This window comes from Phalangium opilio, unplaced genomic scaffold (assembly GCF_054372755.1).
Source record: "Phalangium opilio isolate 3A_F unplaced genomic scaffold, DU_Popi_V2 ptg000092l_1, whole genome shotgun sequence".
NCBI classification, from domain to species: Eukaryota; Metazoa; Arthropoda; class Arachnida; order Opiliones; family Phalangiidae; genus Phalangium; species Phalangium opilio.
In genome coordinates, this window is record NW_028324197.1 from 2,732,491 (window position 1) to 2,750,153 (window position 17,663).

General features: G+C 35.6%; 48 non-coding genes across 48 annotated transcripts; all 48 read left to right on the plus strand.

The window, feature by feature from the left end:
- The first annotated feature begins 458 nt into the window (after nt 1-458).
- On the plus strand, nt 459-531 carry TRNAT-AGU (transfer RNA threonine (anticodon AGU)). The gene has a single exon. It is a non-coding gene; the product is annotated as a tRNA-Thr (tRNA).
- Nucleotides 532-1,077: 546 nt separating this feature from the next.
- On the plus strand, nt 1,078-1,150 carry TRNAT-AGU (transfer RNA threonine (anticodon AGU)). Its single transcript has one exon. It is a non-coding gene; the product is annotated as a tRNA-Thr (tRNA).
- Nucleotides 1,151-1,954: 804 nt separating this feature from the next.
- Nucleotides 1,955-2,027, plus strand: TRNAT-AGU (transfer RNA threonine (anticodon AGU)). Its single transcript has one exon. It is a non-coding gene; the product is annotated as a tRNA-Thr (tRNA).
- A 578-nt stretch (nt 2,028-2,605) lies between these two features.
- TRNAT-AGU (transfer RNA threonine (anticodon AGU)) lies at nt 2,606-2,678 on the plus strand. Its single transcript has one exon. It is a non-coding gene; the product is annotated as a tRNA-Thr (tRNA).
- Nucleotides 2,679-3,049: 371 nt separating this feature from the next.
- On the plus strand, nt 3,050-3,122 carry TRNAT-AGU (transfer RNA threonine (anticodon AGU)). Its single transcript has one exon. It is a non-coding gene; the product is annotated as a tRNA-Thr (tRNA).
- Nucleotides 3,123-3,495: 373 nt separating this feature from the next.
- On the plus strand, nt 3,496-3,568 carry TRNAT-UGU (transfer RNA threonine (anticodon UGU)). The gene has a single exon. It is a non-coding gene; the product is annotated as a tRNA-Thr (tRNA).
- A 133-nt stretch (nt 3,569-3,701) lies between these two features.
- On the plus strand, nt 3,702-3,774 carry TRNAT-AGU (transfer RNA threonine (anticodon AGU)). Its single transcript has one exon. It is a non-coding gene; the product is annotated as a tRNA-Thr (tRNA).
- Nucleotides 3,775-3,907: 133 nt separating this feature from the next.
- Nucleotides 3,908-3,980, plus strand: TRNAT-AGU (transfer RNA threonine (anticodon AGU)). Its single transcript has one exon. It is a non-coding gene; the product is annotated as a tRNA-Thr (tRNA).
- A 166-nt stretch (nt 3,981-4,146) lies between these two features.
- Nucleotides 4,147-4,219, plus strand: TRNAT-AGU (transfer RNA threonine (anticodon AGU)). The gene has a single exon. It is a non-coding gene; the product is annotated as a tRNA-Thr (tRNA).
- Nucleotides 4,220-4,352: 133 nt separating this feature from the next.
- Nucleotides 4,353-4,425, plus strand: TRNAT-UGU (transfer RNA threonine (anticodon UGU)). The gene has a single exon. It is a non-coding gene; the product is annotated as a tRNA-Thr (tRNA).
- Nucleotides 4,426-4,591: 166 nt separating this feature from the next.
- Nucleotides 4,592-4,664, plus strand: TRNAT-AGU (transfer RNA threonine (anticodon AGU)). Its single transcript has one exon. It is a non-coding gene; the product is annotated as a tRNA-Thr (tRNA).
- Nucleotides 4,665-4,798: 134 nt separating this feature from the next.
- On the plus strand, nt 4,799-4,871 carry TRNAT-AGU (transfer RNA threonine (anticodon AGU)). Its single transcript has one exon. It is a non-coding gene; the product is annotated as a tRNA-Thr (tRNA).
- Nucleotides 4,872-5,037: 166 nt separating this feature from the next.
- TRNAT-AGU (transfer RNA threonine (anticodon AGU)) lies at nt 5,038-5,110 on the plus strand. The gene has a single exon. It is a non-coding gene; the product is annotated as a tRNA-Thr (tRNA).
- A 133-nt stretch (nt 5,111-5,243) lies between these two features.
- On the plus strand, nt 5,244-5,316 carry TRNAT-UGU (transfer RNA threonine (anticodon UGU)). The gene has a single exon. It is a non-coding gene; the product is annotated as a tRNA-Thr (tRNA).
- An 818-nt stretch (nt 5,317-6,134) lies between these two features.
- Nucleotides 6,135-6,207, plus strand: TRNAT-UGU (transfer RNA threonine (anticodon UGU)). Its single transcript has one exon. It is a non-coding gene; the product is annotated as a tRNA-Thr (tRNA).
- A 372-nt stretch (nt 6,208-6,579) lies between these two features.
- Nucleotides 6,580-6,652, plus strand: TRNAT-AGU (transfer RNA threonine (anticodon AGU)). Its single transcript has one exon. It is a non-coding gene; the product is annotated as a tRNA-Thr (tRNA).
- Nucleotides 6,653-6,818: 166 nt separating this feature from the next.
- On the plus strand, nt 6,819-6,891 carry TRNAT-AGU (transfer RNA threonine (anticodon AGU)). Its single transcript has one exon. It is a non-coding gene; the product is annotated as a tRNA-Thr (tRNA).
- A 133-nt stretch (nt 6,892-7,024) lies between these two features.
- Nucleotides 7,025-7,097, plus strand: TRNAT-UGU (transfer RNA threonine (anticodon UGU)). The gene has a single exon. It is a non-coding gene; the product is annotated as a tRNA-Thr (tRNA).
- Nucleotides 7,098-7,229: 132 nt separating this feature from the next.
- TRNAT-AGU (transfer RNA threonine (anticodon AGU)) lies at nt 7,230-7,303 on the plus strand. Its single transcript has one exon. It is a non-coding gene; the product is annotated as a tRNA-Thr (tRNA).
- Nucleotides 7,304-7,436: 133 nt separating this feature from the next.
- On the plus strand, nt 7,437-7,509 carry TRNAT-UGU (transfer RNA threonine (anticodon UGU)). The gene has a single exon. It is a non-coding gene; the product is annotated as a tRNA-Thr (tRNA).
- A 612-nt stretch (nt 7,510-8,121) lies between these two features.
- On the plus strand, nt 8,122-8,194 carry TRNAT-UGU (transfer RNA threonine (anticodon UGU)). The gene has a single exon. It is a non-coding gene; the product is annotated as a tRNA-Thr (tRNA).
- A 133-nt stretch (nt 8,195-8,327) lies between these two features.
- TRNAT-AGU (transfer RNA threonine (anticodon AGU)) lies at nt 8,328-8,400 on the plus strand. Its single transcript has one exon. It is a non-coding gene; the product is annotated as a tRNA-Thr (tRNA).
- A 373-nt stretch (nt 8,401-8,773) lies between these two features.
- Nucleotides 8,774-8,846, plus strand: TRNAT-UGU (transfer RNA threonine (anticodon UGU)). Its single transcript has one exon. It is a non-coding gene; the product is annotated as a tRNA-Thr (tRNA).
- Nucleotides 8,847-8,979: 133 nt separating this feature from the next.
- Nucleotides 8,980-9,052, plus strand: TRNAT-AGU (transfer RNA threonine (anticodon AGU)). Its single transcript has one exon. It is a non-coding gene; the product is annotated as a tRNA-Thr (tRNA).
- A 133-nt stretch (nt 9,053-9,185) lies between these two features.
- Nucleotides 9,186-9,258, plus strand: TRNAT-AGU (transfer RNA threonine (anticodon AGU)). The gene has a single exon. It is a non-coding gene; the product is annotated as a tRNA-Thr (tRNA).
- Nucleotides 9,259-9,836: 578 nt separating this feature from the next.
- On the plus strand, nt 9,837-9,909 carry TRNAT-AGU (transfer RNA threonine (anticodon AGU)). Its single transcript has one exon. It is a non-coding gene; the product is annotated as a tRNA-Thr (tRNA).
- Nucleotides 9,910-10,042: 133 nt separating this feature from the next.
- On the plus strand, nt 10,043-10,115 carry TRNAT-AGU (transfer RNA threonine (anticodon AGU)). The gene has a single exon. It is a non-coding gene; the product is annotated as a tRNA-Thr (tRNA).
- A 166-nt stretch (nt 10,116-10,281) lies between these two features.
- TRNAT-AGU (transfer RNA threonine (anticodon AGU)) lies at nt 10,282-10,354 on the plus strand. The gene has a single exon. It is a non-coding gene; the product is annotated as a tRNA-Thr (tRNA).
- Nucleotides 10,355-10,487: 133 nt separating this feature from the next.
- On the plus strand, nt 10,488-10,560 carry TRNAT-UGU (transfer RNA threonine (anticodon UGU)). Its single transcript has one exon. It is a non-coding gene; the product is annotated as a tRNA-Thr (tRNA).
- A 132-nt stretch (nt 10,561-10,692) lies between these two features.
- Nucleotides 10,693-10,766, plus strand: TRNAT-AGU (transfer RNA threonine (anticodon AGU)). Its single transcript has one exon. It is a non-coding gene; the product is annotated as a tRNA-Thr (tRNA).
- A 133-nt stretch (nt 10,767-10,899) lies between these two features.
- Nucleotides 10,900-10,972, plus strand: TRNAT-UGU (transfer RNA threonine (anticodon UGU)). The gene has a single exon. It is a non-coding gene; the product is annotated as a tRNA-Thr (tRNA).
- Nucleotides 10,973-11,789: 817 nt separating this feature from the next.
- Nucleotides 11,790-11,863, plus strand: TRNAT-AGU (transfer RNA threonine (anticodon AGU)). The gene has a single exon. It is a non-coding gene; the product is annotated as a tRNA-Thr (tRNA).
- Nucleotides 11,864-11,996: 133 nt separating this feature from the next.
- Nucleotides 11,997-12,069, plus strand: TRNAT-UGU (transfer RNA threonine (anticodon UGU)). The gene has a single exon. It is a non-coding gene; the product is annotated as a tRNA-Thr (tRNA).
- A 372-nt stretch (nt 12,070-12,441) lies between these two features.
- On the plus strand, nt 12,442-12,514 carry TRNAT-UGU (transfer RNA threonine (anticodon UGU)). The gene has a single exon. It is a non-coding gene; the product is annotated as a tRNA-Thr (tRNA).
- A 406-nt stretch (nt 12,515-12,920) lies between these two features.
- TRNAT-UGU (transfer RNA threonine (anticodon UGU)) lies at nt 12,921-12,993 on the plus strand. The gene has a single exon. It is a non-coding gene; the product is annotated as a tRNA-Thr (tRNA).
- A 133-nt stretch (nt 12,994-13,126) lies between these two features.
- On the plus strand, nt 13,127-13,199 carry TRNAT-AGU (transfer RNA threonine (anticodon AGU)). Its single transcript has one exon. It is a non-coding gene; the product is annotated as a tRNA-Thr (tRNA).
- A 577-nt stretch (nt 13,200-13,776) lies between these two features.
- On the plus strand, nt 13,777-13,850 carry TRNAT-AGU (transfer RNA threonine (anticodon AGU)). The gene has a single exon. It is a non-coding gene; the product is annotated as a tRNA-Thr (tRNA).
- Nucleotides 13,851-13,983: 133 nt separating this feature from the next.
- TRNAT-UGU (transfer RNA threonine (anticodon UGU)) lies at nt 13,984-14,056 on the plus strand. The gene has a single exon. It is a non-coding gene; the product is annotated as a tRNA-Thr (tRNA).
- Nucleotides 14,057-14,428: 372 nt separating this feature from the next.
- TRNAT-UGU (transfer RNA threonine (anticodon UGU)) lies at nt 14,429-14,501 on the plus strand. The gene has a single exon. It is a non-coding gene; the product is annotated as a tRNA-Thr (tRNA).
- A 166-nt stretch (nt 14,502-14,667) lies between these two features.
- On the plus strand, nt 14,668-14,740 carry TRNAT-AGU (transfer RNA threonine (anticodon AGU)). Its single transcript has one exon. It is a non-coding gene; the product is annotated as a tRNA-Thr (tRNA).
- Nucleotides 14,741-15,111: 371 nt separating this feature from the next.
- Nucleotides 15,112-15,185, plus strand: TRNAT-AGU (transfer RNA threonine (anticodon AGU)). Its single transcript has one exon. It is a non-coding gene; the product is annotated as a tRNA-Thr (tRNA).
- A 372-nt stretch (nt 15,186-15,557) lies between these two features.
- On the plus strand, nt 15,558-15,630 carry TRNAT-UGU (transfer RNA threonine (anticodon UGU)). The gene has a single exon. It is a non-coding gene; the product is annotated as a tRNA-Thr (tRNA).
- Nucleotides 15,631-15,763: 133 nt separating this feature from the next.
- On the plus strand, nt 15,764-15,836 carry TRNAT-AGU (transfer RNA threonine (anticodon AGU)). The gene has a single exon. It is a non-coding gene; the product is annotated as a tRNA-Thr (tRNA).
- Nucleotides 15,837-16,175: 339 nt separating this feature from the next.
- TRNAT-UGU (transfer RNA threonine (anticodon UGU)) lies at nt 16,176-16,248 on the plus strand. Its single transcript has one exon. It is a non-coding gene; the product is annotated as a tRNA-Thr (tRNA).
- A 133-nt stretch (nt 16,249-16,381) lies between these two features.
- Nucleotides 16,382-16,454, plus strand: TRNAT-AGU (transfer RNA threonine (anticodon AGU)). Its single transcript has one exon. It is a non-coding gene; the product is annotated as a tRNA-Thr (tRNA).
- A 133-nt stretch (nt 16,455-16,587) lies between these two features.
- TRNAT-UGU (transfer RNA threonine (anticodon UGU)) lies at nt 16,588-16,660 on the plus strand. Its single transcript has one exon. It is a non-coding gene; the product is annotated as a tRNA-Thr (tRNA).
- A 372-nt stretch (nt 16,661-17,032) lies between these two features.
- Nucleotides 17,033-17,105, plus strand: TRNAT-UGU (transfer RNA threonine (anticodon UGU)). Its single transcript has one exon. It is a non-coding gene; the product is annotated as a tRNA-Thr (tRNA).
- A 166-nt stretch (nt 17,106-17,271) lies between these two features.
- On the plus strand, nt 17,272-17,344 carry TRNAT-AGU (transfer RNA threonine (anticodon AGU)). The gene has a single exon. It is a non-coding gene; the product is annotated as a tRNA-Thr (tRNA).
- The last annotated feature ends 319 nt before the right edge of the window (nt 17,345-17,663 follow it).

Here is a 17,663-nt window from a genome sequence, read left to right on the forward strand (position 1 = left end):
GCTTCAAAGCGAGGGCTCCGTGGCTTAGTGACTAAAGCGCCTGTCTAGTAAACAGGAGATCATGAGTTCGATTCTCGTCGAAGCCTCGCTGTTATGTTTCTTGAACTAGATTTCGTAGCTATATAATTTTGAAAAATTAAAATAATAGGGCAAAAGTTCCCATGAGATAATTTAGTTAATTTACTGAAATATTCTGCATTCATATCGCTGCAAAGCAAGGGCTCCGTGGCTTAGTGGTTAAAGCGCCAGTCTTGTAAACAGGAGATCATGTGTTCGATTCTCGTCGGAGCCTTGCTGTTATATTACTTGAACTAGATTTCGAAGCTATTAAATTTTGAAAAATTAAAAATAATAGTTGATTTATATATGCATATATGCAAACAATAGTGAAAAAGTTCCCATGAGATAATTTAGTTAATTTACTGAAATATTCAGCATTCATATCGCTTCAAAGCAAGGGCTCCGTGGCTTAGTGGTTAAAGCGCCTGTCTAGTAAACAGGAGATCATGAGTTCGATTCTCGTCGGAGCCTCGCTGTTATGTTACTTGAACTAGATTTCGTAGCTATATAATTTTGAAAAATTAAAATAATAGGGCAAAAGTTCCCATGAGATAATTTAGTTAATTTACTGAAATATTCTGCATTCATATCGCTTCAAAGCAAGGGCTCCGTGGCTTAGTGGTTAAAGCGCCAGTCTTGTAAACAGGAGATCATGTGTTCGATTCTCGTCGGAGCCTTGCTGTTATATTACTTGAACTAGATTTCGAAGCTATTAAATTTTGAAAAATTAAAAATAATAGGGCAAAAGTTCCCATGAGATAATTTAGTTAATTTACTGAAATATTCTGCATTCATATCGCTTCAAAGCAAGGGCTCCGTGGCTTAGTGGTTAAAGCGCCTGTCTAGTAAACAGTAGATCATGAGTTCGATTCTCGTCGGAGCCTCGCTGTTATGTTACTTGAACTAGATTTCGTAGCTATATAATTTTGAAAAATTAAAATAATAGGGCAAAAGTTCCCATGAGATAATTTAGTTAATTTACTGAAATATTCAGCATTCATATCGCTTCAAAGCAAGGGCTCCGTGGCTTAGTGGTTAAAGCGCCTGTCTAGTAAACAGGAGATCATGAGTTCGATTCTCGTCGGAGCCTTGCTGTTATGTTACTTGACCTAGATTTCGTAGCTATTAAATTTTGAAAAATTAAAACAATAGGGTAAAAATTCCGATGAGTTAATTTAGATAAATTACTGGAATATTCAGCATTCATGTCGCTTCAAAGCAAGGGCGCCGTGGCTTAGTGGTTAAAGCGCCTGTCTAGTAAACAGGAGATCATGAGTTCGATTCTCGTCGGAGCCCCGCTGTTATGTTGATTGAACTAGATTTCGAAGCTATTAAATTCTGAAAAATTAAAAAATAATAGTTGATTTAGATATGCATATAAGCAAACAATAGTGTAAAAGTTCCGATGTGATAATTTAGTTAATTTACTGAAATATTCAGCATTCATATCGCTTCAAAGCAAGGGTTCCGTGGCTTAGTGGTTAAAGCCAGGAGATCATGAGTTCGATTCTCGTCGGAGCCTCGCTGTTATGTTACTTGAACTAGATTTCGTAGCTATATAATTTTGAAAAATTAAAATAATAGGGCAAAAGGTCCCATGAGATAATTTAGTTAATTTACTGAAATATTCTGCATTCATATCGCTTCAAAGCAAGGGCTCCGTGGCTTAGTGGTTAAAGCGCCAGTCTTGTAAACAGGAGATCATGTGTTCGATTCTCGTCGGAGCCTTGATGTTATATTACTTGAACTAGATTTCGAAGCTATTAAATTTTGAAAAATTAAAAATAATAGTTGATTTAGATATGCATATATGCCAACAATAGTGAAAAAGTTCCCATGAGATAATTTAGTTAATTTACTGAAATATTCAGCATTCATATCGCTTCAAAGCAAGGGCTCCGTGGCTTAGTGGTTAAAGCGCCTGTCTAGTAAACAGGAGATCATGAGTTCGATTCTCGTCGGAGCCTTGCTGTTATGTTACTTGACCTAGATTTCGTAGCTATTAAATTTTGAAAAATTAAAACAATAGGGTAAAAATTCCGATGAGTTAATTTAGATAAATTACTGGAATATTCAGCATTCATGTCGCTTCAAAGCAAGGGCGCCGTGGCTTAGTGGTTAAAGCGCCTGTCTAGTAAACAGGAGATCATGAGTTCGATTCTCGTCGTAGCCCCGCTGTTATGTTGATTGAACTAGATTTCGAAGCTATTAAATTTTGAAAAATTAAAAATAATAGTTGATTTAGATATGCATATATGCCAACAATAGGGTAAAAATTCCGATGAGTTAATTTAGTTAAAATAATGGAATATTCAGCATTCATGTCGCTTCAAAGCGAGGGCTCCGTGGCTTAGTGATTAAAGCGCCTGTCTAGTAAACAGGAGATCATGAGTTCGATTCTCGTCGAAGCCTCGCTGTTATGTTTCTTGAACTAGATTTCGTAGCTATATAATTTTGAAAAATTAAAATAATAGGGCAAAAGTTCCCATGAGAAAATTTAGTTAATTTACTGAAATATTCTGCATTCATATCGCTTCAAAGCAAGGGCTCCGTGGCTTAGTGGTTAAAGCGCCTGTCTAGTAAACAGGAGATCAAGAGTTCGATTCTCATCGGAGCCTCGCTGTTATGTTACTTGAACTAGATTTCGTAGCTATATAACTTTGAAAAATAAAATAATAGGGCAAAAGTTCCCATGAGATAATTTAGTTAATTTACTGAAATATTCTGCATTCATATCGCTGCAAAGCAAGGGCTCCGTGGCTTAGTGGTTAAAGCGCCAGTCTTGTAAACAGGAGATCATGTGTTCGATTCTCGTCGGAGCCTTGCTGTTATATTACTTGAACTAGATTTCGAAGCTATTAAATTTTGAAAAATTAAAAATAATAGTTGATTTAGTTATGCATATATGCAAACAATAGTGAAAAAGTTCCCATGAGATAATTTAGTTAATTTACTGAAATATTCAGCATTCATATCGCTTCAAAGCAAGGGCTCCGTGGCTTAGTGGTTAAAGCGCCTGTCTAGTAAACAGGAGATCATGAGTTCGATTCTCGTCGGAGCCTTGCTGTTATGTAACTTGACCTAGATTTCGTAGCTATTAAATTTTGAAAAATTAAAACAATAGGGTAAAAATTCCGATGAGTTAATTTAGATAAATTACTGGAATATTCAGCATTCATGCCGCTTCAAAGCAAGGGCGCCGTGGCTTAGTGGTTAAAGCGCCTGTCTAGTAAACAGGAGATCATGAGTTCGATTCTCGTCGGAGCCCCGCTGTTATGTTGATTGAACTAGATTTCGAAGCTATTAAATTTTGAAAAATTAAAAAATAATAGTTGATTTAGATATGCATATAAGCAAACAATAGTGTAAAAGTTCCGATGTGATAATTTAGTTAATTTACTGAAATATTCAGCATTCATATCGCTTCAAAGCAAGGGCTCCGTGGCTTAGTGGTTAAAGCGCCTGTCTTGTAAACAGGAGATCATGAGTTCGATTCTCGTCGGAGCCTTGCTGTTATGTTACTTGACCTAGATTACGTAGCTATTAAATTTTGAAAAATTAAAACAATAGGGTAAAGATTCCGATGAGTTAATTTAGTTAAATTACTGGAATATTCAGCATTCATGTCGCTTCAAAGCAAGGGCTCCGTGGCTTAGTGGTTAAAGCGTCTGTCTAGTAAACAGGAGATCATGAGTTCGATTCTCGTCGGAGCCTCGCTGTTATGTTACTTGAACTAGATTTCGTAGCTATATAATTTCGAAAAATTAAAATAATAGGGCAAAAGTTCCCAAGAGATAATTTAGTTAATTTACTGAAATATTCAGCATTCATGTCGCTTCAAAGCAAGGGCTCCGTGGCTTAGTGGTTAAAGCGCCTGTCTAGTAAACAGGAGATCATGAGTTCGATTCTCGTCGGAGCCTCGCTGTTATGTTACTTGAACTAGATTTCGTAGCTATATAATTTTGAAAAATTAAAAATAATAGTTGATTTAGATATTGATATATGAAAACAATAGTGTAAAAGTTCCCATGAGATAATTTAGATAATTTACTGAAATATTCAGCATTCATATCGCTTCAAAGCAAGGGCTCCGTGGCTTAGTGGTTAAAGCGCCTGTCTAGTAAACAGGAGATCATGAGTTCGATTCTCGTCGGAGCCTTGCTGTTATGTTACTTGACCTAGATTTCGTAGCTATTAAATTTTGAAAAATGAAAACAATAGGGTAAAAATTCCGATGAGTTAATTTAGTTAAATTACTGGTATATTCAGCATTCATATCGCTTCAAAGCAAGGGCTCCGTGGCTTAGTGGTTAAAGCGCCTGTCTTGTAAACAGGAGATCATGAGTTCGATTCTCGTCGGAGCCTCGCTGTTATATTACTTGAACTAGATTTCGAAGCTATTAAATTTTGAAAAATTAAAAATAATAGTTGATTTAGATATTCATATATGAAAACAATAGTGTAAAAGTTCCCATGAGATAATTTAGATAATTTACTGAAATATTCAGCATTCATATCGCTTCAAAGCAAGGGCTCCGTGGCTTAGTGGTTAAAGCGCCTGTCTAGTAAACAGGAGATCATGAGTTCGATTCTCGTCGGAGCCTGGCTGTTATGTTACTTGACCTAGATTTCGTAGCTATTAAATTTTGAAAAAATTAAAACAATAGGGTAAAAATTCCGATGGGTTAATTTAGTTAAATTACTGCAATATTCAGCATTCATGTCGCTTCAAAGCAAGGGCTCCGTGGCTTAGTGGTTAAAGCGCCTGTCTAGTAAACAGGAGATCATGAGTTCGATTCTCGTCGGAGCCTCGCTGTTATGTTACTTGAACTAGATTTCGTAGCTATATAATTTTGAAAAATTAAAAATAATAGTTGATTTAGATATTGATATATGAAAACAATAGTGTAAAAGTTCCCATGAGATAATTTAGATAATTTACTGAAATATTCAGCATTCATATCGCTTCAAAGGAAGGGCTCCGTGGCTTAGTGGTTAAAGCGCCTGTCTAGTAAACAGGAGATCATGAGTTCGATTCTCGTCGGAGCCTTGCTGTTATGTTACTTGACCTAGATTTCGTAGCTATTAAATTTTGAAAAATGAAAACAATAGGGTAAAAATTCCGATGAGTTAATTTAGTTAAATTACTGGTATATTCAGCATTCATATCGCTTCAAAGCAAGGGCTCCGTGGCTTAGTGGTTAAAGCGCCTGTCTTGTAAACAGGAGATCATGAGTTCGATTCTCGTCGGAGCCTCGCTGTTATATTACTTGAACTAGATTTCGAAGCTATTAAATTTTGAAAAATTAAAAATAATAGTTGATTTAGATATTCATATATGAAAACAATAGTGTAAAAGTTCCCATGAGATAATTTAGTTAATTTACTGAAACATTCAGCATTCATATCGCTTCAAAGCAAGGGCTCCGTGGCTTAGTGGTTAATGCGCCTGTCTAGTAAACAGGAGATCATGAGTTCGATTCTCGTCGGAGCCTGGCTGTTATGTTACTTGACCTAGATTTCGTAGCTATTAAATTTTGAAAAATTAAAACAATAGGGTAAAAATTCCGATGAGTTAATTTAGTTAAATTACTGGAATATTCAGCATTCATGTCGCTTCACAGCAAGGGCTCCTTGGCTTAGTGGTTAAAGCGCCTGTCTAGTAAACAGGAGATCATGAGTTCGATTCTCGTCGGAGCTTCGCTGTTATGTTACTTGAATTAGATTTCGTAGCTATATAATTTTGAAAAATTAAAATAATAGGGAAAAAGTTCCCAAGAGATAATTTAGTTAATTTACTGAAATATCCTGCATTCATATCGCTTCAAAGCAAGGGCTCCGTGGCTTAGTGGTTAAAGTGCCAGTCTTGTAAACAGGAGATCATGTGTTCGATTCTCGTCGGAGCCTTGCTGTTATGTTACTTGAACTAGATTTCGAAGTTATTAAATTTTGAAAAATTAAAAAATAATAGTTGATTTAGATATGCATATAAGCAAACAATAGTGTAAAAGTTCCGATGTGATAATTTAGTTAATTTACTGAAATATTCAGCATTCATATCGCTTCAAACCAAGGGCTCCGTGGCTTAGTGGTTAAAGCGCCTGTCTTGTAAACAGGAGATCATGTGTTCGATTCTCGTCGGAGCCTTGCTGTTATATTACTTGAACTAGATTTCGAAGCTATTAAATTTTGAAAAATTAAAAATAATAGTTGATTTAGATATGCATATATGCAAACAATAGTGTAAAAGTTCCAATGTGATAATTTAGTTAATTTACTGAAATATTCAGCATTCATATCGCTTCAAAGCAAGGGCTCCGTGGCTTAGTGGTTAATGCGCCTGTCTAGTAAACAGGAGATCATGAGTTCGATTCTTGTCGGAGCCTGGCTGTTATGTTACTTGACCTAGATTTCGTAGCTATTAAATTTTGAAAAATTAAAACAATAGGGTAAAAATTCCGATGAGTTAATTTAGTTAAATTACTGCAATATTCAGCATTCATGTCGCTTCAAAGCAAGGGCTCCGTGGCTTAGTGGTTAAAGCGCCTGTCTAGTAAACAGGAGATCATGAGTTCGATTCTCGTCGGAGCCTCGCTGTTATGTTACTTGAACTAGATTTCGTAGCTATATAATTTTGAAAAATTAAAAATAATAGTTGATTTAGATATTGATATATGAAAACAATAGTGTAAAAGTTCCCATGAGATAATTTAGATAATTTACTGAAATATTCAGCATTCATATCGCTTCAAAGCAAGGGCTCCGTGGCTTAGTGGTTAAAGCGCCTGTCTAGTAAACAGGAGATCATGAGTTCGATTCTCGTCGGAGCCTTGCTGTTATGTTACTTGACCTAGATTTCGTAGCTATTAAATTTTGAAAAATTAAAACAATAGGGTAAAAATTCCGATGAGTTAATTTAGTTTAATTACTGGTATATTCAGCATTCATATCGCTTCAAAGCAAGGGCTCCGTGGCTTAGTGGTTAAAGCGCCTGTCTTGTAAACAGGAGATCATGAGTTCGATTCTCGTCGGAGCCTCGCTGTTATGTTACTTGAACTAGATTTCGTAGCTATATAATTTTGAAAAATTAAAATAATAGGGCAAAAGTTCCCGAGAGATAATTTAGTTAATTTACTGAAATATTCAGCATTCATATCGCTTCAAAGCAAGGTCTCCGTGGCTTAGTGGTTAAAGCGCCTGTCTAGTAAACAGGAGATCATGAGTTCGATTCTCGTCGGAGCCTCGCTGTTATGTTACTTGAACTAGATTTCGTAGCTATATAATTTCGAAAAATTAAAATAATAGGGCAAAAGTTCCCATGAGATAATTTAGTTAATTTACTGAAATATTCTGCATTCATATCGCTTCAAACCAAGGGCTCCGTGGCTTAGTGGTTAAAGCGCCTGTCTTGTAAACAGGAGATCATGTGTTCGATTCTCGTCGGAGCCTTGCTGTTATACTACTTGAACTAGATTTCGAAGCTATTAAACTTTGAAAAATTAAAAATAATAGTTGATTTAGATATGCATATATGCAAACAATAGTGTAAAAGTTCCGATGTGATAATTTAGTTAATTTACTGAAATATTCAGCATTCATATCGCTTCAAAGCAAGGGCTCCGTGGCTTAGTGGTTAATGCGCCTGTCTAGTAAACAGGAGATCATAAGTTCGATTCTTGTCGGAGCCTGGCTGTTATGTTACTTGACCTAGATTTCGTAGCTATTAAATTTTGAAAAATTAAAACAATAGGGTAAAAATTCCGATGAGTTAATTTAGTTAAATTACTGCAATATTCAGCATTCATGTCGCTTCAAAGCAAGGGCTCCGTGGCTTAGTGGTTAAAGCGCCAGTCTTGTAAACAGGAGATCATGTGTTCGATTCTCGTCGGAGCCTTGCTGTTATATTACTTGAACTAGATTTCGAAGTTATTATATTTTGAAAAATTAAAAAATAATAGTTGATTTAGATATGCATATAAGCAAACAATAGTGTAAAAGTTCCGATGTGATAATTTAGTTAATTTACTGAAATATTCAGCATTCATATCGCTTCAAAGCAAGGGCTCCGTGGCTTAGTGGTTAAAGCGCCTGTCTTGTAAACAGGAGATCATGAGTTCGATTCTCGTCGGAGCCTTGCTGTTATGTTACTTGACCTAGATTTCGTAGCTATTAAATTTTGAAAAATTAAAACAATAGGGTAAAGATTCCGATGAGTTAATTTAGTTAAATTACTGGAATATTCAGCATTCATGTCGCTTCAAAGCAAGGGCTCCGTGGCTTAGTGGTTAAAGCGTCTGTCTAGTAAACAGGAGATCATGAGTTCGATTCTCGTTGGAGCCTCGCTGTTATGTTACTTGAACTAGATTTCGTAGCTATATAATTTCGAAAAATTAAAATAATAGGGCAAAAGTTCCCATGAGATAATTTAGTTAATTTACTGAAATATTCTGCATTCATATCGCTTCAAACCAAGGGCTCCGTGGCTTAGTGGTTAAAGCGCCTGTCTTGTAAACAGGAGATCATGTGTTCGATTCTCGTTGGAGCGTTGCTGTTATATTACTTGAACTAGATTTCGAAGTTATTATATTTTGAAAAATTAAAAAATAATAGTTGATTTAGATATGCATATAAGCAAACAATAGTGTAAAAGTTCCGATGTGATAATTTAGTTAATTTACTGAAATATTCAGCATTCATATCGCTTCAAAGCAAGGGCTCCGTGGCTTAGTGGTTAAAGCGCCTGTCTTGTAAACAGGAGATCATGAGTTCGATTCTCGTCGGAGCCTTGCTGTTATGTTACTTGACCTAGATTTCGTAGCTATTAAATTTTGAAAAATTAAAACAATAGGGTAAAGATTCCGATGAGTTAATTTAGTTAAATTACTGGAATATTCAGCATTCATGTCGCTTCAAAGCAAGGGCTCCGTGGCTTAGTGGTTAAAGCGTCTGTCTAGTAATCAGGAGATCATGAGTTCGATTCTCGTTGGAGCCTCGCTGTTATGTTACTTGAACTAGATTTCGTAGCTATATAATTTCGAAAAATTAAAATAATAGGGCAAAAGTTCCCATGAGATAATTTAGTTAATTTACTGAAATATTCTGCATTCATATCGCTTCAAACCAAGGGCTCCGTGGCTTAGTGGTTAAAGCGTCTGTCTAGTAAACAGGAGATCATGAGTTCGATTCTCGTTGGAGCCTCGCTGTTATGTTACTTGAACTAGATTTCGTAGCTATATAATTTCGAAAAATTAAAATAATAGGGCAAAAGTTCCCATGAGATAATTTAGTTAATTTACTGAAATATTCTGCATTCATATCGCTTCAAACCAAGGGCTCCGTGGCTTAGTGGTTAAAGCGCCTGTCTTGTAAACAGGAGATCATGTGTTCGATTCTCGTTGGAGCGTTGCTGTTATATTACTTGAACTAGATTTCGAAGCTATTAAATTTTGAAAAATTAAAAATAATAGTTGATTTAGATATGCATATATGCAAACAATAGTGTAAAAGTTCCGATGTGATAATTTAGTTAATTTACTGAAATATTCAGCATTCATATCGCTTCAAAGCAAGGGCTCCGTGGGTTAGTGGTTAATGCGCCTGTCTAGTAAACAGGAGATCATGAGTTCGATTCTTGTCGGAGCCTGGCTGTTATGTTACTTGACCTAGATTTCGTAGCTATTAAATTTTGAAAAATTAAAACAATAGGGTAAAAATTCCGATGAGTTAATTTAGTTAAATTACTGCAATATTCAGCATTCATGTCGCTTAAAAGCAAGGGCTCCGTGGCTTAGTGGTTAAGGCGCCTGTCTAGTAAACAGGAGATCATGAGTTCGATTCTCGTCGGAGCCTCGCTGTTATGTTACTTGAACTAGATTTCGTAGCTATTAAATTTTGAAAAATTAAAACAATAGGGTAAAAATTCCGATGAGTTAATTTAGTTAAATTACTGCAATTTTCAGCATTCATGTCGTTTCAAAGCAAGGGCTCCGTGGCTTAGTGGTTAAAGCGCCTGTCTAGTAAACAGGAGATCATGAGTTCGATTCTCGTCGGAGCCTCGCTGTTATGTTACTTGAACTAGATTTCGTAGCTATATAATTTTGAAAAATTAAAAATAATAGTTGATTTAGATATTGATATATGAAAACAATAGTGTAAAAGTTCCCATGAGATAATTTAGATAATTTACTGAAATATTCAGCATTCATATCGCTTCAAAGCAAGGGCTCCGTGGCTTAGTGGTTAAAGCGCCTGTCTAGTAAACAGGAGATCATGAGTTCGATTCTCGTCGGAGCCTTGCTGTTATGTTACTTGACCTAGATTTCGTAGCTATTAAATTTTGAAAAATTAAAACAATAGGGTAAAAATTCCGATGAGTTAATTTAGTTAAATTACTGGTATATTCAGCATTCATATCGCTTCAAAGCAAGGGCTCCGTGGCTTAGTGGTTAAAGCGCCTGTCTTGTAAACAGGAGATCATGAGTTCGATTCACGTCGGAGCCTCGCTGTTATGTTACTTGAACTAGATTTCGTAGCTATATAATTTTGAAAAATTAAAATAATAGGGCAAAAGTTCCCGAGAGATAATTTAGTTAATTTACTGAAATATTCAGCATTCATATCGCTTCAAAGCAAGGTCTCCGTGGCTTAGTGGTTAAAGCGCCTGTCTAGTAAACAGGAGATCATGAGTTCGATTCTCGTCGGAGCCTCGCTGTTATGTTACTTGAACTAGATTTCGTAGCTATATAATTTCGAAAAATTAAAATAATAGGGCAAAAGTTCCCATGAGATAATTTAGTTAATTTACAGAAATATTCTGCATTCATATCGCTTCAAACCAAGGGCTCCGTGGCTTAGTGGTTAAAGCGCCTGTCTTGTAAACAGGAGATCATGTGTTCGATTCTCGTCGGAGCCTTGCTGTTATACTACTTGAACTAGATTTCGAAGCTATTAAACTTTGAAAAATTAAAAATAATAGTTGATTTAGATATGCATATATGCAAACAATAGTGTAAAAGTTCCGATGTGATAATTTAGTTAATTTACTGAAATATTCAGCATTCATATCGCTTCAAAGCAAGGGCTCCGTGGCTTAGTGGTTAATGCGCCTGTCTAGTAAACAGGAGATCATGAGTTCGATTCTTGTCGGAGCCTGGCTGTTATGTTACTTGACCTAGATTTCGTAGCTATTAAATTTTGAAAAATTAAAACAATAGGGTAAAAATTCCGATGAGTTAATTTAGTTAAATTACTGCAATATTCAGCATTCATGTCGCTTCAAAGCAAGGGCTCCGTGGCTTAGTGGTTAAAGCGCCAGTCTTGTAAACAGGAGATCATGTGTTCGATTCTCGTCGGAGCCTTGCTGTTATATTACTTGAACTAGATTTCGAAGTTATTATATTTTGAAAAATTAAAAAATAATAGTTGATTTAGATATGCATATAAGCAAACAATAGTGTAAAAGTTCCGATGTGATAATTTAGTTAATTTACTGAAATATTCAGCATTCATATCGCTTCAAAGCAAGGGCTCCGTGGGTTAGTGGTTAATGCGCCTGTCTAGTAAACAGGAGATCATGAGTTCGATTCTTGTCGGAGCCTGGCTGTTATGTTACTTGACCTAGATTTCGTAGCTATTAAATTTTGAAAAATTAAAACAATAGGGTAAAAATTCCGATGAGTTAATTTAGTTAAATTACTGAAATATTCAGCATTCATATCGCTTCAAAGCAAGGTCTCCGTGGCTTAGTGGTTAAAGCGCCTGTCTAGTAAACAGGAGATCATGAGTTCGATTCTCGTCGGAGCCTCACTGTTATGTTACTTCAACTAGATTTCGTAGCTATATAATTTTGAAAAATTAAAATAATAGGGCAAAAGTTCCCAAGAGATAATTTAGTTAATTTACTGAAATATTCTGCATTCATATCGCTTCAAACCAAGGGCTCCGTGGCTTAGTGGTTAAAGCGCCTGTCTTGTAAACAGGAGATCATGTGTTCGATTCTCGTCGGAGCCTTGCTGTTATATTACTTGAACTAGATTTCGAAGCTACTAAATTTTGAAAAATTAAAAATAATAGTTGATTTAGATATGCATATATGCAAACAATAGTGTAAAAGTTCCGATGTGATAATTTAGTTAATTTACTGAAATATTCAGCATTCATATCGCTTCAAAGCAAGGGCTCCGTGGCTTAGTGGTTAATGCGCCTGTCTAGTAAACAGGAGATCATGAGTTCGATTCTTGTCGGAGCCTGGCTGTTATGTTACTTGACCTAGATTTCGTAGCTATTAAATTTTGAAAAATTAAAACAATAGGGTAAAAATTCCGATGAGTTAATTTAGTTAAATTACTGCAATATTCAGCATTCATGTCGCTTAGAAGCAAGGGCTCCGTGGCTTAGTGGTTAAAGCGCCTGTCTTGTAAACAGGAGATCATAAGTTCGATTCTCGTCGGAGCCTCGCTGTTATATTACTTGAACTAGATTTCGAAGCTATTAAATTTTGAAAAATTAAAAAAAATAGTTGATTTAGATATTCATATATGAAAACAATAGTGTAAAAGTTCCCATGAGAAAATTTAGTTAATTTACTGAAATATTCAGCATTCATATCGCTTCAAAGCAAGGGCTCCGTGGCTTAGTGGTTAAAGCGCCTGTCTAGTAAACAGGAGATCATGTGTTCGATTCTCGTCGGAGCCTTGCTGTTATATTACTTGAACTAGATTTCGAAGTTATTATATTTTGAAAAATTAAAAAATAATAGTTGATTTAGATATGCATATAAGCAAACAATAGTGTAAAAGTTCCGATGTGATAATTTAGTTAATTTACTGAAATATTCAGCATTCATATCGCTTCAAAGCAAGGGCTCCGTGGCTTAGTGGTTAAAGCGCCTGTCTTGTAAACAGGAGATCATGAGTTCGATTCTCGTCGGAGCCTTGCTGTTATGTTACTTGACCTAGATTTCGTAGCTATTAAATTTTGAAAAATTAAAACAATAGGGTAAAGATTCCGATGAGTTAATTTAGTTAAATTACTGGAATATTCAGCATTCATGTCGCTTCAAAGCAAGGGCTCCGTGGCTTAGTGGTTAAAGCGTCTGTCTAGTAAACAGGAGATCATGAGTTCGATTCTCGTTGGAGCCTCGCTGTTATGTTACTTGAACTAGATTTCGTAGCTATATAATTTCGAAAAATTAAAATAATAGGGCAAAAGTTCCCATGAGATAATTTAGTTAATTTACTGAAATATTCTGCATTCATATCGCTTCAAACCAAGGGCTCCGTGGCTTAGTGGTTAAAGCGCCTGTCTTGTAAACAGGAGATCATGTGTTCGATTCTCGTTGGAGCGTTGCTGTTATATTACTTGAACTAGATTTCGAAGCTATTAAATTTTGAAAAATTAAAAATAATAGTTGATTTAGATATGCATATATGCAAACAATAGTGTAAAAGTTCCGATGTGATAATTTAGTTAATTTACTGAAATATTCAGCATTCATATCGCTTCAAAGCAAGGGCTCCGTGGGTTAGTGGTTAATGCGCCTGTCTAGTAAACAGGAGATCATGAGTTCGATTCTTGTCGGAGCCTGGCTGTTATGTTACTTGACCTAGATTTCGTAGCTATTAAATTTTGAAAAATTAAAACAATAGGGTAAAAATTCCGATGAGTTAATTTAGTTAAATTACTGAAATATTCAGCATTCATATCGCTTCAAAGCAAGGTCTCCGTGGCTTAGTGGTTAAAGCGCCTGTCTAGTAAACAGGAGATCATGAGTTCGATTCTCGTCGGAGCCTCGCTGTTATGTTACTTCAACTAGATTTCGTAGCTATATAATTTTGAAAAATTAAAATAATAGGGCAAAAGTTCCCAAGAGATAATTTAGTTAATTTACTGAAATATTCTGCATTCATATCGCTTCAAACCAAGGGCTCCGTGGCTTAGTGGTTAAAGCGCCTGTCTTGTAAACAGGAGATCATGTGTTCGATTCTCGTCGGAGCCTTGCTGTTATATTACTTGAACTAGATTTCGAAGCTACTAAATTTTGAAAAATTAAAAATAATAGTTGATTTAGATATGCATATATGCAAACAATAGTGTAAAAGTTCCGATGTGATAATTTAGTTAATTTACTGAAATATTCAGCATTCATATCGCTTCAAAGCAAGGGCTCCGTGGCTTAGTGGTTAATGCGCCTGTCTAGTAAACAGGAGATCATGAGTTCGATTCTTGTCGGAGCCTGGCTGTTATGTTACTTGACCTAGATTTCGTAGCTATTAAATTTTGAAAAATTAAAACAATAGGGTAAAAATTCCGATGAGTTAATTTAGTTAAATTACTGCAATATTCAGCATTCATGTCGCTTAGAAGCAAGGGCTCCGTGGCTTAGTGGTTAAAGCGCCTGTCTTGTAAACAGGAGATCATAAGTTCGATTCTCGTCGGAGCCTCGCTGTTATATTACTTGAACTAGATTTCGAAGCTATTAAATTTTGAAAAATTAAAAAAAATAGTTGATTTAGATATTCATATATGAAAACAATAGTGTAAAAGTTCCCATGAGAAAATTTAGTTAATTTACTGAAATATTCAGCATTCATATCGCTTCAAAGCAAGGGCTCCGTGGCTTAGTGGTTAAAGCGCCTGTCTAGTAAACAGGAGATCATGAGTTCGATTCTCGTCGGAGCCTTGCTGTTATGTTACTTGACCTAGATTTCGTAGCTATTAAATTTTGAAAAATTAAAACAATAGGGTAAAAATTCCGATGAGTTAATTTAGTTAAATTACTGGAATATTCAGCATTCATGTCGCTTCAAAGCAAGGGCTCCTTGGCTTAGTGGTTAAAGCGCCTGTCTAGTAAACAGGAGATCATGAGTTCGATTCTTGTCGGAGCCTGGCTGTTATGTTACTTGACCTAGATTTCGAAGCTATTAAATTTTGAACAATTAAAAATAATAGTTGATTTAGATATGCATATATGCAAACAATAGTGTAAAAGTTCCCATGAGATAATTTAGTTAATTTACTGAAATATTCAGCATTCATATCGCTTCAAAGCAAGGACTCCGTGGCTTAGTGGTTAAAGCGCCTGTCTAGTAAACAGGAGATCATGAGTTCGATTCTCGTCGGAGCCTCGCTGTTATGTTACTTGAACTAGATTTCGTAGCTATATAATTTTGAAAAATTAAAATAATAGGGCAAAAGTTCCCAAGAGATAATTTAGTTAATTTACTGAAATATACTGCATTCATATCGCTTCAAAGCAAGGGCTCCGTGGCTTAGTGGTTAAAGCGCCAGTCTTGTAAACAGGAGATCATGTGTTCGATTCTCGTCGGAGCCTTGCTGTTATGTTACTTGACCTAGATTTCGTAGCTATATAATTTTGAAAAATTAAAAATAATAGTTGATTTAGATATTCATATATGAAAACAATAGTGTAAAAGTTCCCATGAGATAATTTAGTTAATTTACTGAAATATTCTGCATTCATATCGCTTCAAACCAAGGGCTCCGTGGCTTAGTGGTTAAAGCGCCTGTCTTGTAAACAGGAGATCATGAGTTCGATTCTCGTCGGAGCCTTGCTGTTATGTTACTTGACCTAGATTTCGTAGGTATTAAATTTTGAAAAATTAAAACAATAGGGTAAAAATTCCGATGAGTTAATTTAGTTAAATTACTGGAATATTCAGCATTCATGTCGCTTCAAAGCAAGGGCTCCGTGGCTTAGTGGTTAAAGCGCCTGTCTAGTAAACAGGAGATCATGAGTTCGATTCTCGTCGGAGCCTCGCTGTTATGTTACTTGAACTAGATTTCGTAGCTATATAATTTTGAAAAATTAAAATAATAGGGCAAAAGTTCCCAAGAGATAATTTAGTTAATTTACTGAAATATTCTGCATTCATATCGCTTCAAACCAAGGGCTCCGTGGCTTAGTGGTTAAAGCGCCGGTCTTGTAAACAGGAGATCATGTGTTCGATTCTCGTCGGAGCCTTGCTGTTATATTACTTGAACTAGATTTCGAAGCTACTAAATTTTGAAAAACTAAAACAATAGGGTAAAAATTCCGATGAGTTAATATAGTTAAATTACTGGAATATTCACCATTCATATCGCTTCAAAGCAAGGGCTCCGTGGCTTAGTGGTTAAAGCGCCTGTCTTGTAAACAGGAGATCATGAGTTCGATTGTCGTCGGAGCCTCGCTGTTATATTACTTGAACTAGATTTCGAAGCTATTAAATATTGAAAAATTAAAACAATAGGGTAAAAATTCCTATGAGTTAATTTAGTTAAATTACTGCAATATTCAGCATTCATGTCGCTTCAAAGCAAGGGCTCCGTGGCTTAGTGGTTAAAGCGCCTGTCTAGTAAACAGGAGATCATGAGTTCGATTCTCGTCGGAGCCTCGCTGTTATGTTACTTCAACTAGATTTCGTAGCTATATAATTTTGAAAAATTAAAATAATAGGGCAAAAGTTCCCAAGAGATAATTTAGTTAATTTACTGAAATATTCTGCATTCATATCGCTTCAAACCAAGGGCTCCGTGGCTTAGTGGTTAAAGCGCCTGTCTTGTAAACAGGAGATCATGTGTTCGATTCTCGTCGGAGCCTTGCTGTTATATTACTTGAACTAGATTTCGAAGCTACTAAATTTTGAAAAATTAAAAATAATAGTTGATTTAGATATGCATATATGCAAACAATAGTGTAAAAGTTCCGATGTGATAATTTAGTTAATTTACTGAAATATTCAGCATTCATATCGCTTCAAAGCAAGGGCTCCGTGGCTTAGTGGTTAATGCGCCTGTCTAGTAAACAGGAGATCATGAGTTCGATTCTTGTCGGAGCCTGGCTGTTATGTTACTTGACCTAGATTTCGTAGCTATTAAATTTTGAAAAATTAAAACAATAGGGTAAAAATTCCGATGAGTTAATTTAGTTAAATTACTGCAATATTCAGCATTCATGTCGCTTAGAAGCAAGGGCTCCGTGGCTTAGTGGTTAAAGCGCCTGTCTTGTAAACAGGAGATCATAAGTTCGATTCTCGTCGGAGCCTCGCTGTTATATTACTTGAACTAGATTTCGAAGCTATTAAATTTTGAAAAATTAAAAAAAATAGTTGATTTAGATATTCATATATGAAAACAATAGTGTAAAAGTTCCCATGAGAAAATTTAGTTAATTTACTGAAATATTCAGCATTCATATCGCTTCAAAGCAAGGGCTCCGTGGCTTAGTGGTTAAAGCGCCTGTCTAGTAAACAGGAGATCATGAGTTCGATTCTCGTCGGAGCCTTGCTGTTATGTTACTTGACCTAGATTTCGTAGCTATTAAATTTTGAAAAATTAAAACAATAGGGTAAAAATTCCGATGAGTTAATTTAGTTAAATTACTGGAATATTCAGCATTCATGTCGCTTCAAAGCAAGGGCTCCTTGGCTTAGTGGTTAAAGCGCCTGTCTAGTAAACAGGAGATCATGAGTTCGATTCTTGTCGGAGCCTGGCTGTTATGTTACTTGACCTAGATTTCGAAGCTATTAAATTTTGAACAATTAAAAATAATAGTTGATTTAGATATGCATATATGCAAACAATAGTGTAAAAGTTCCCATGAG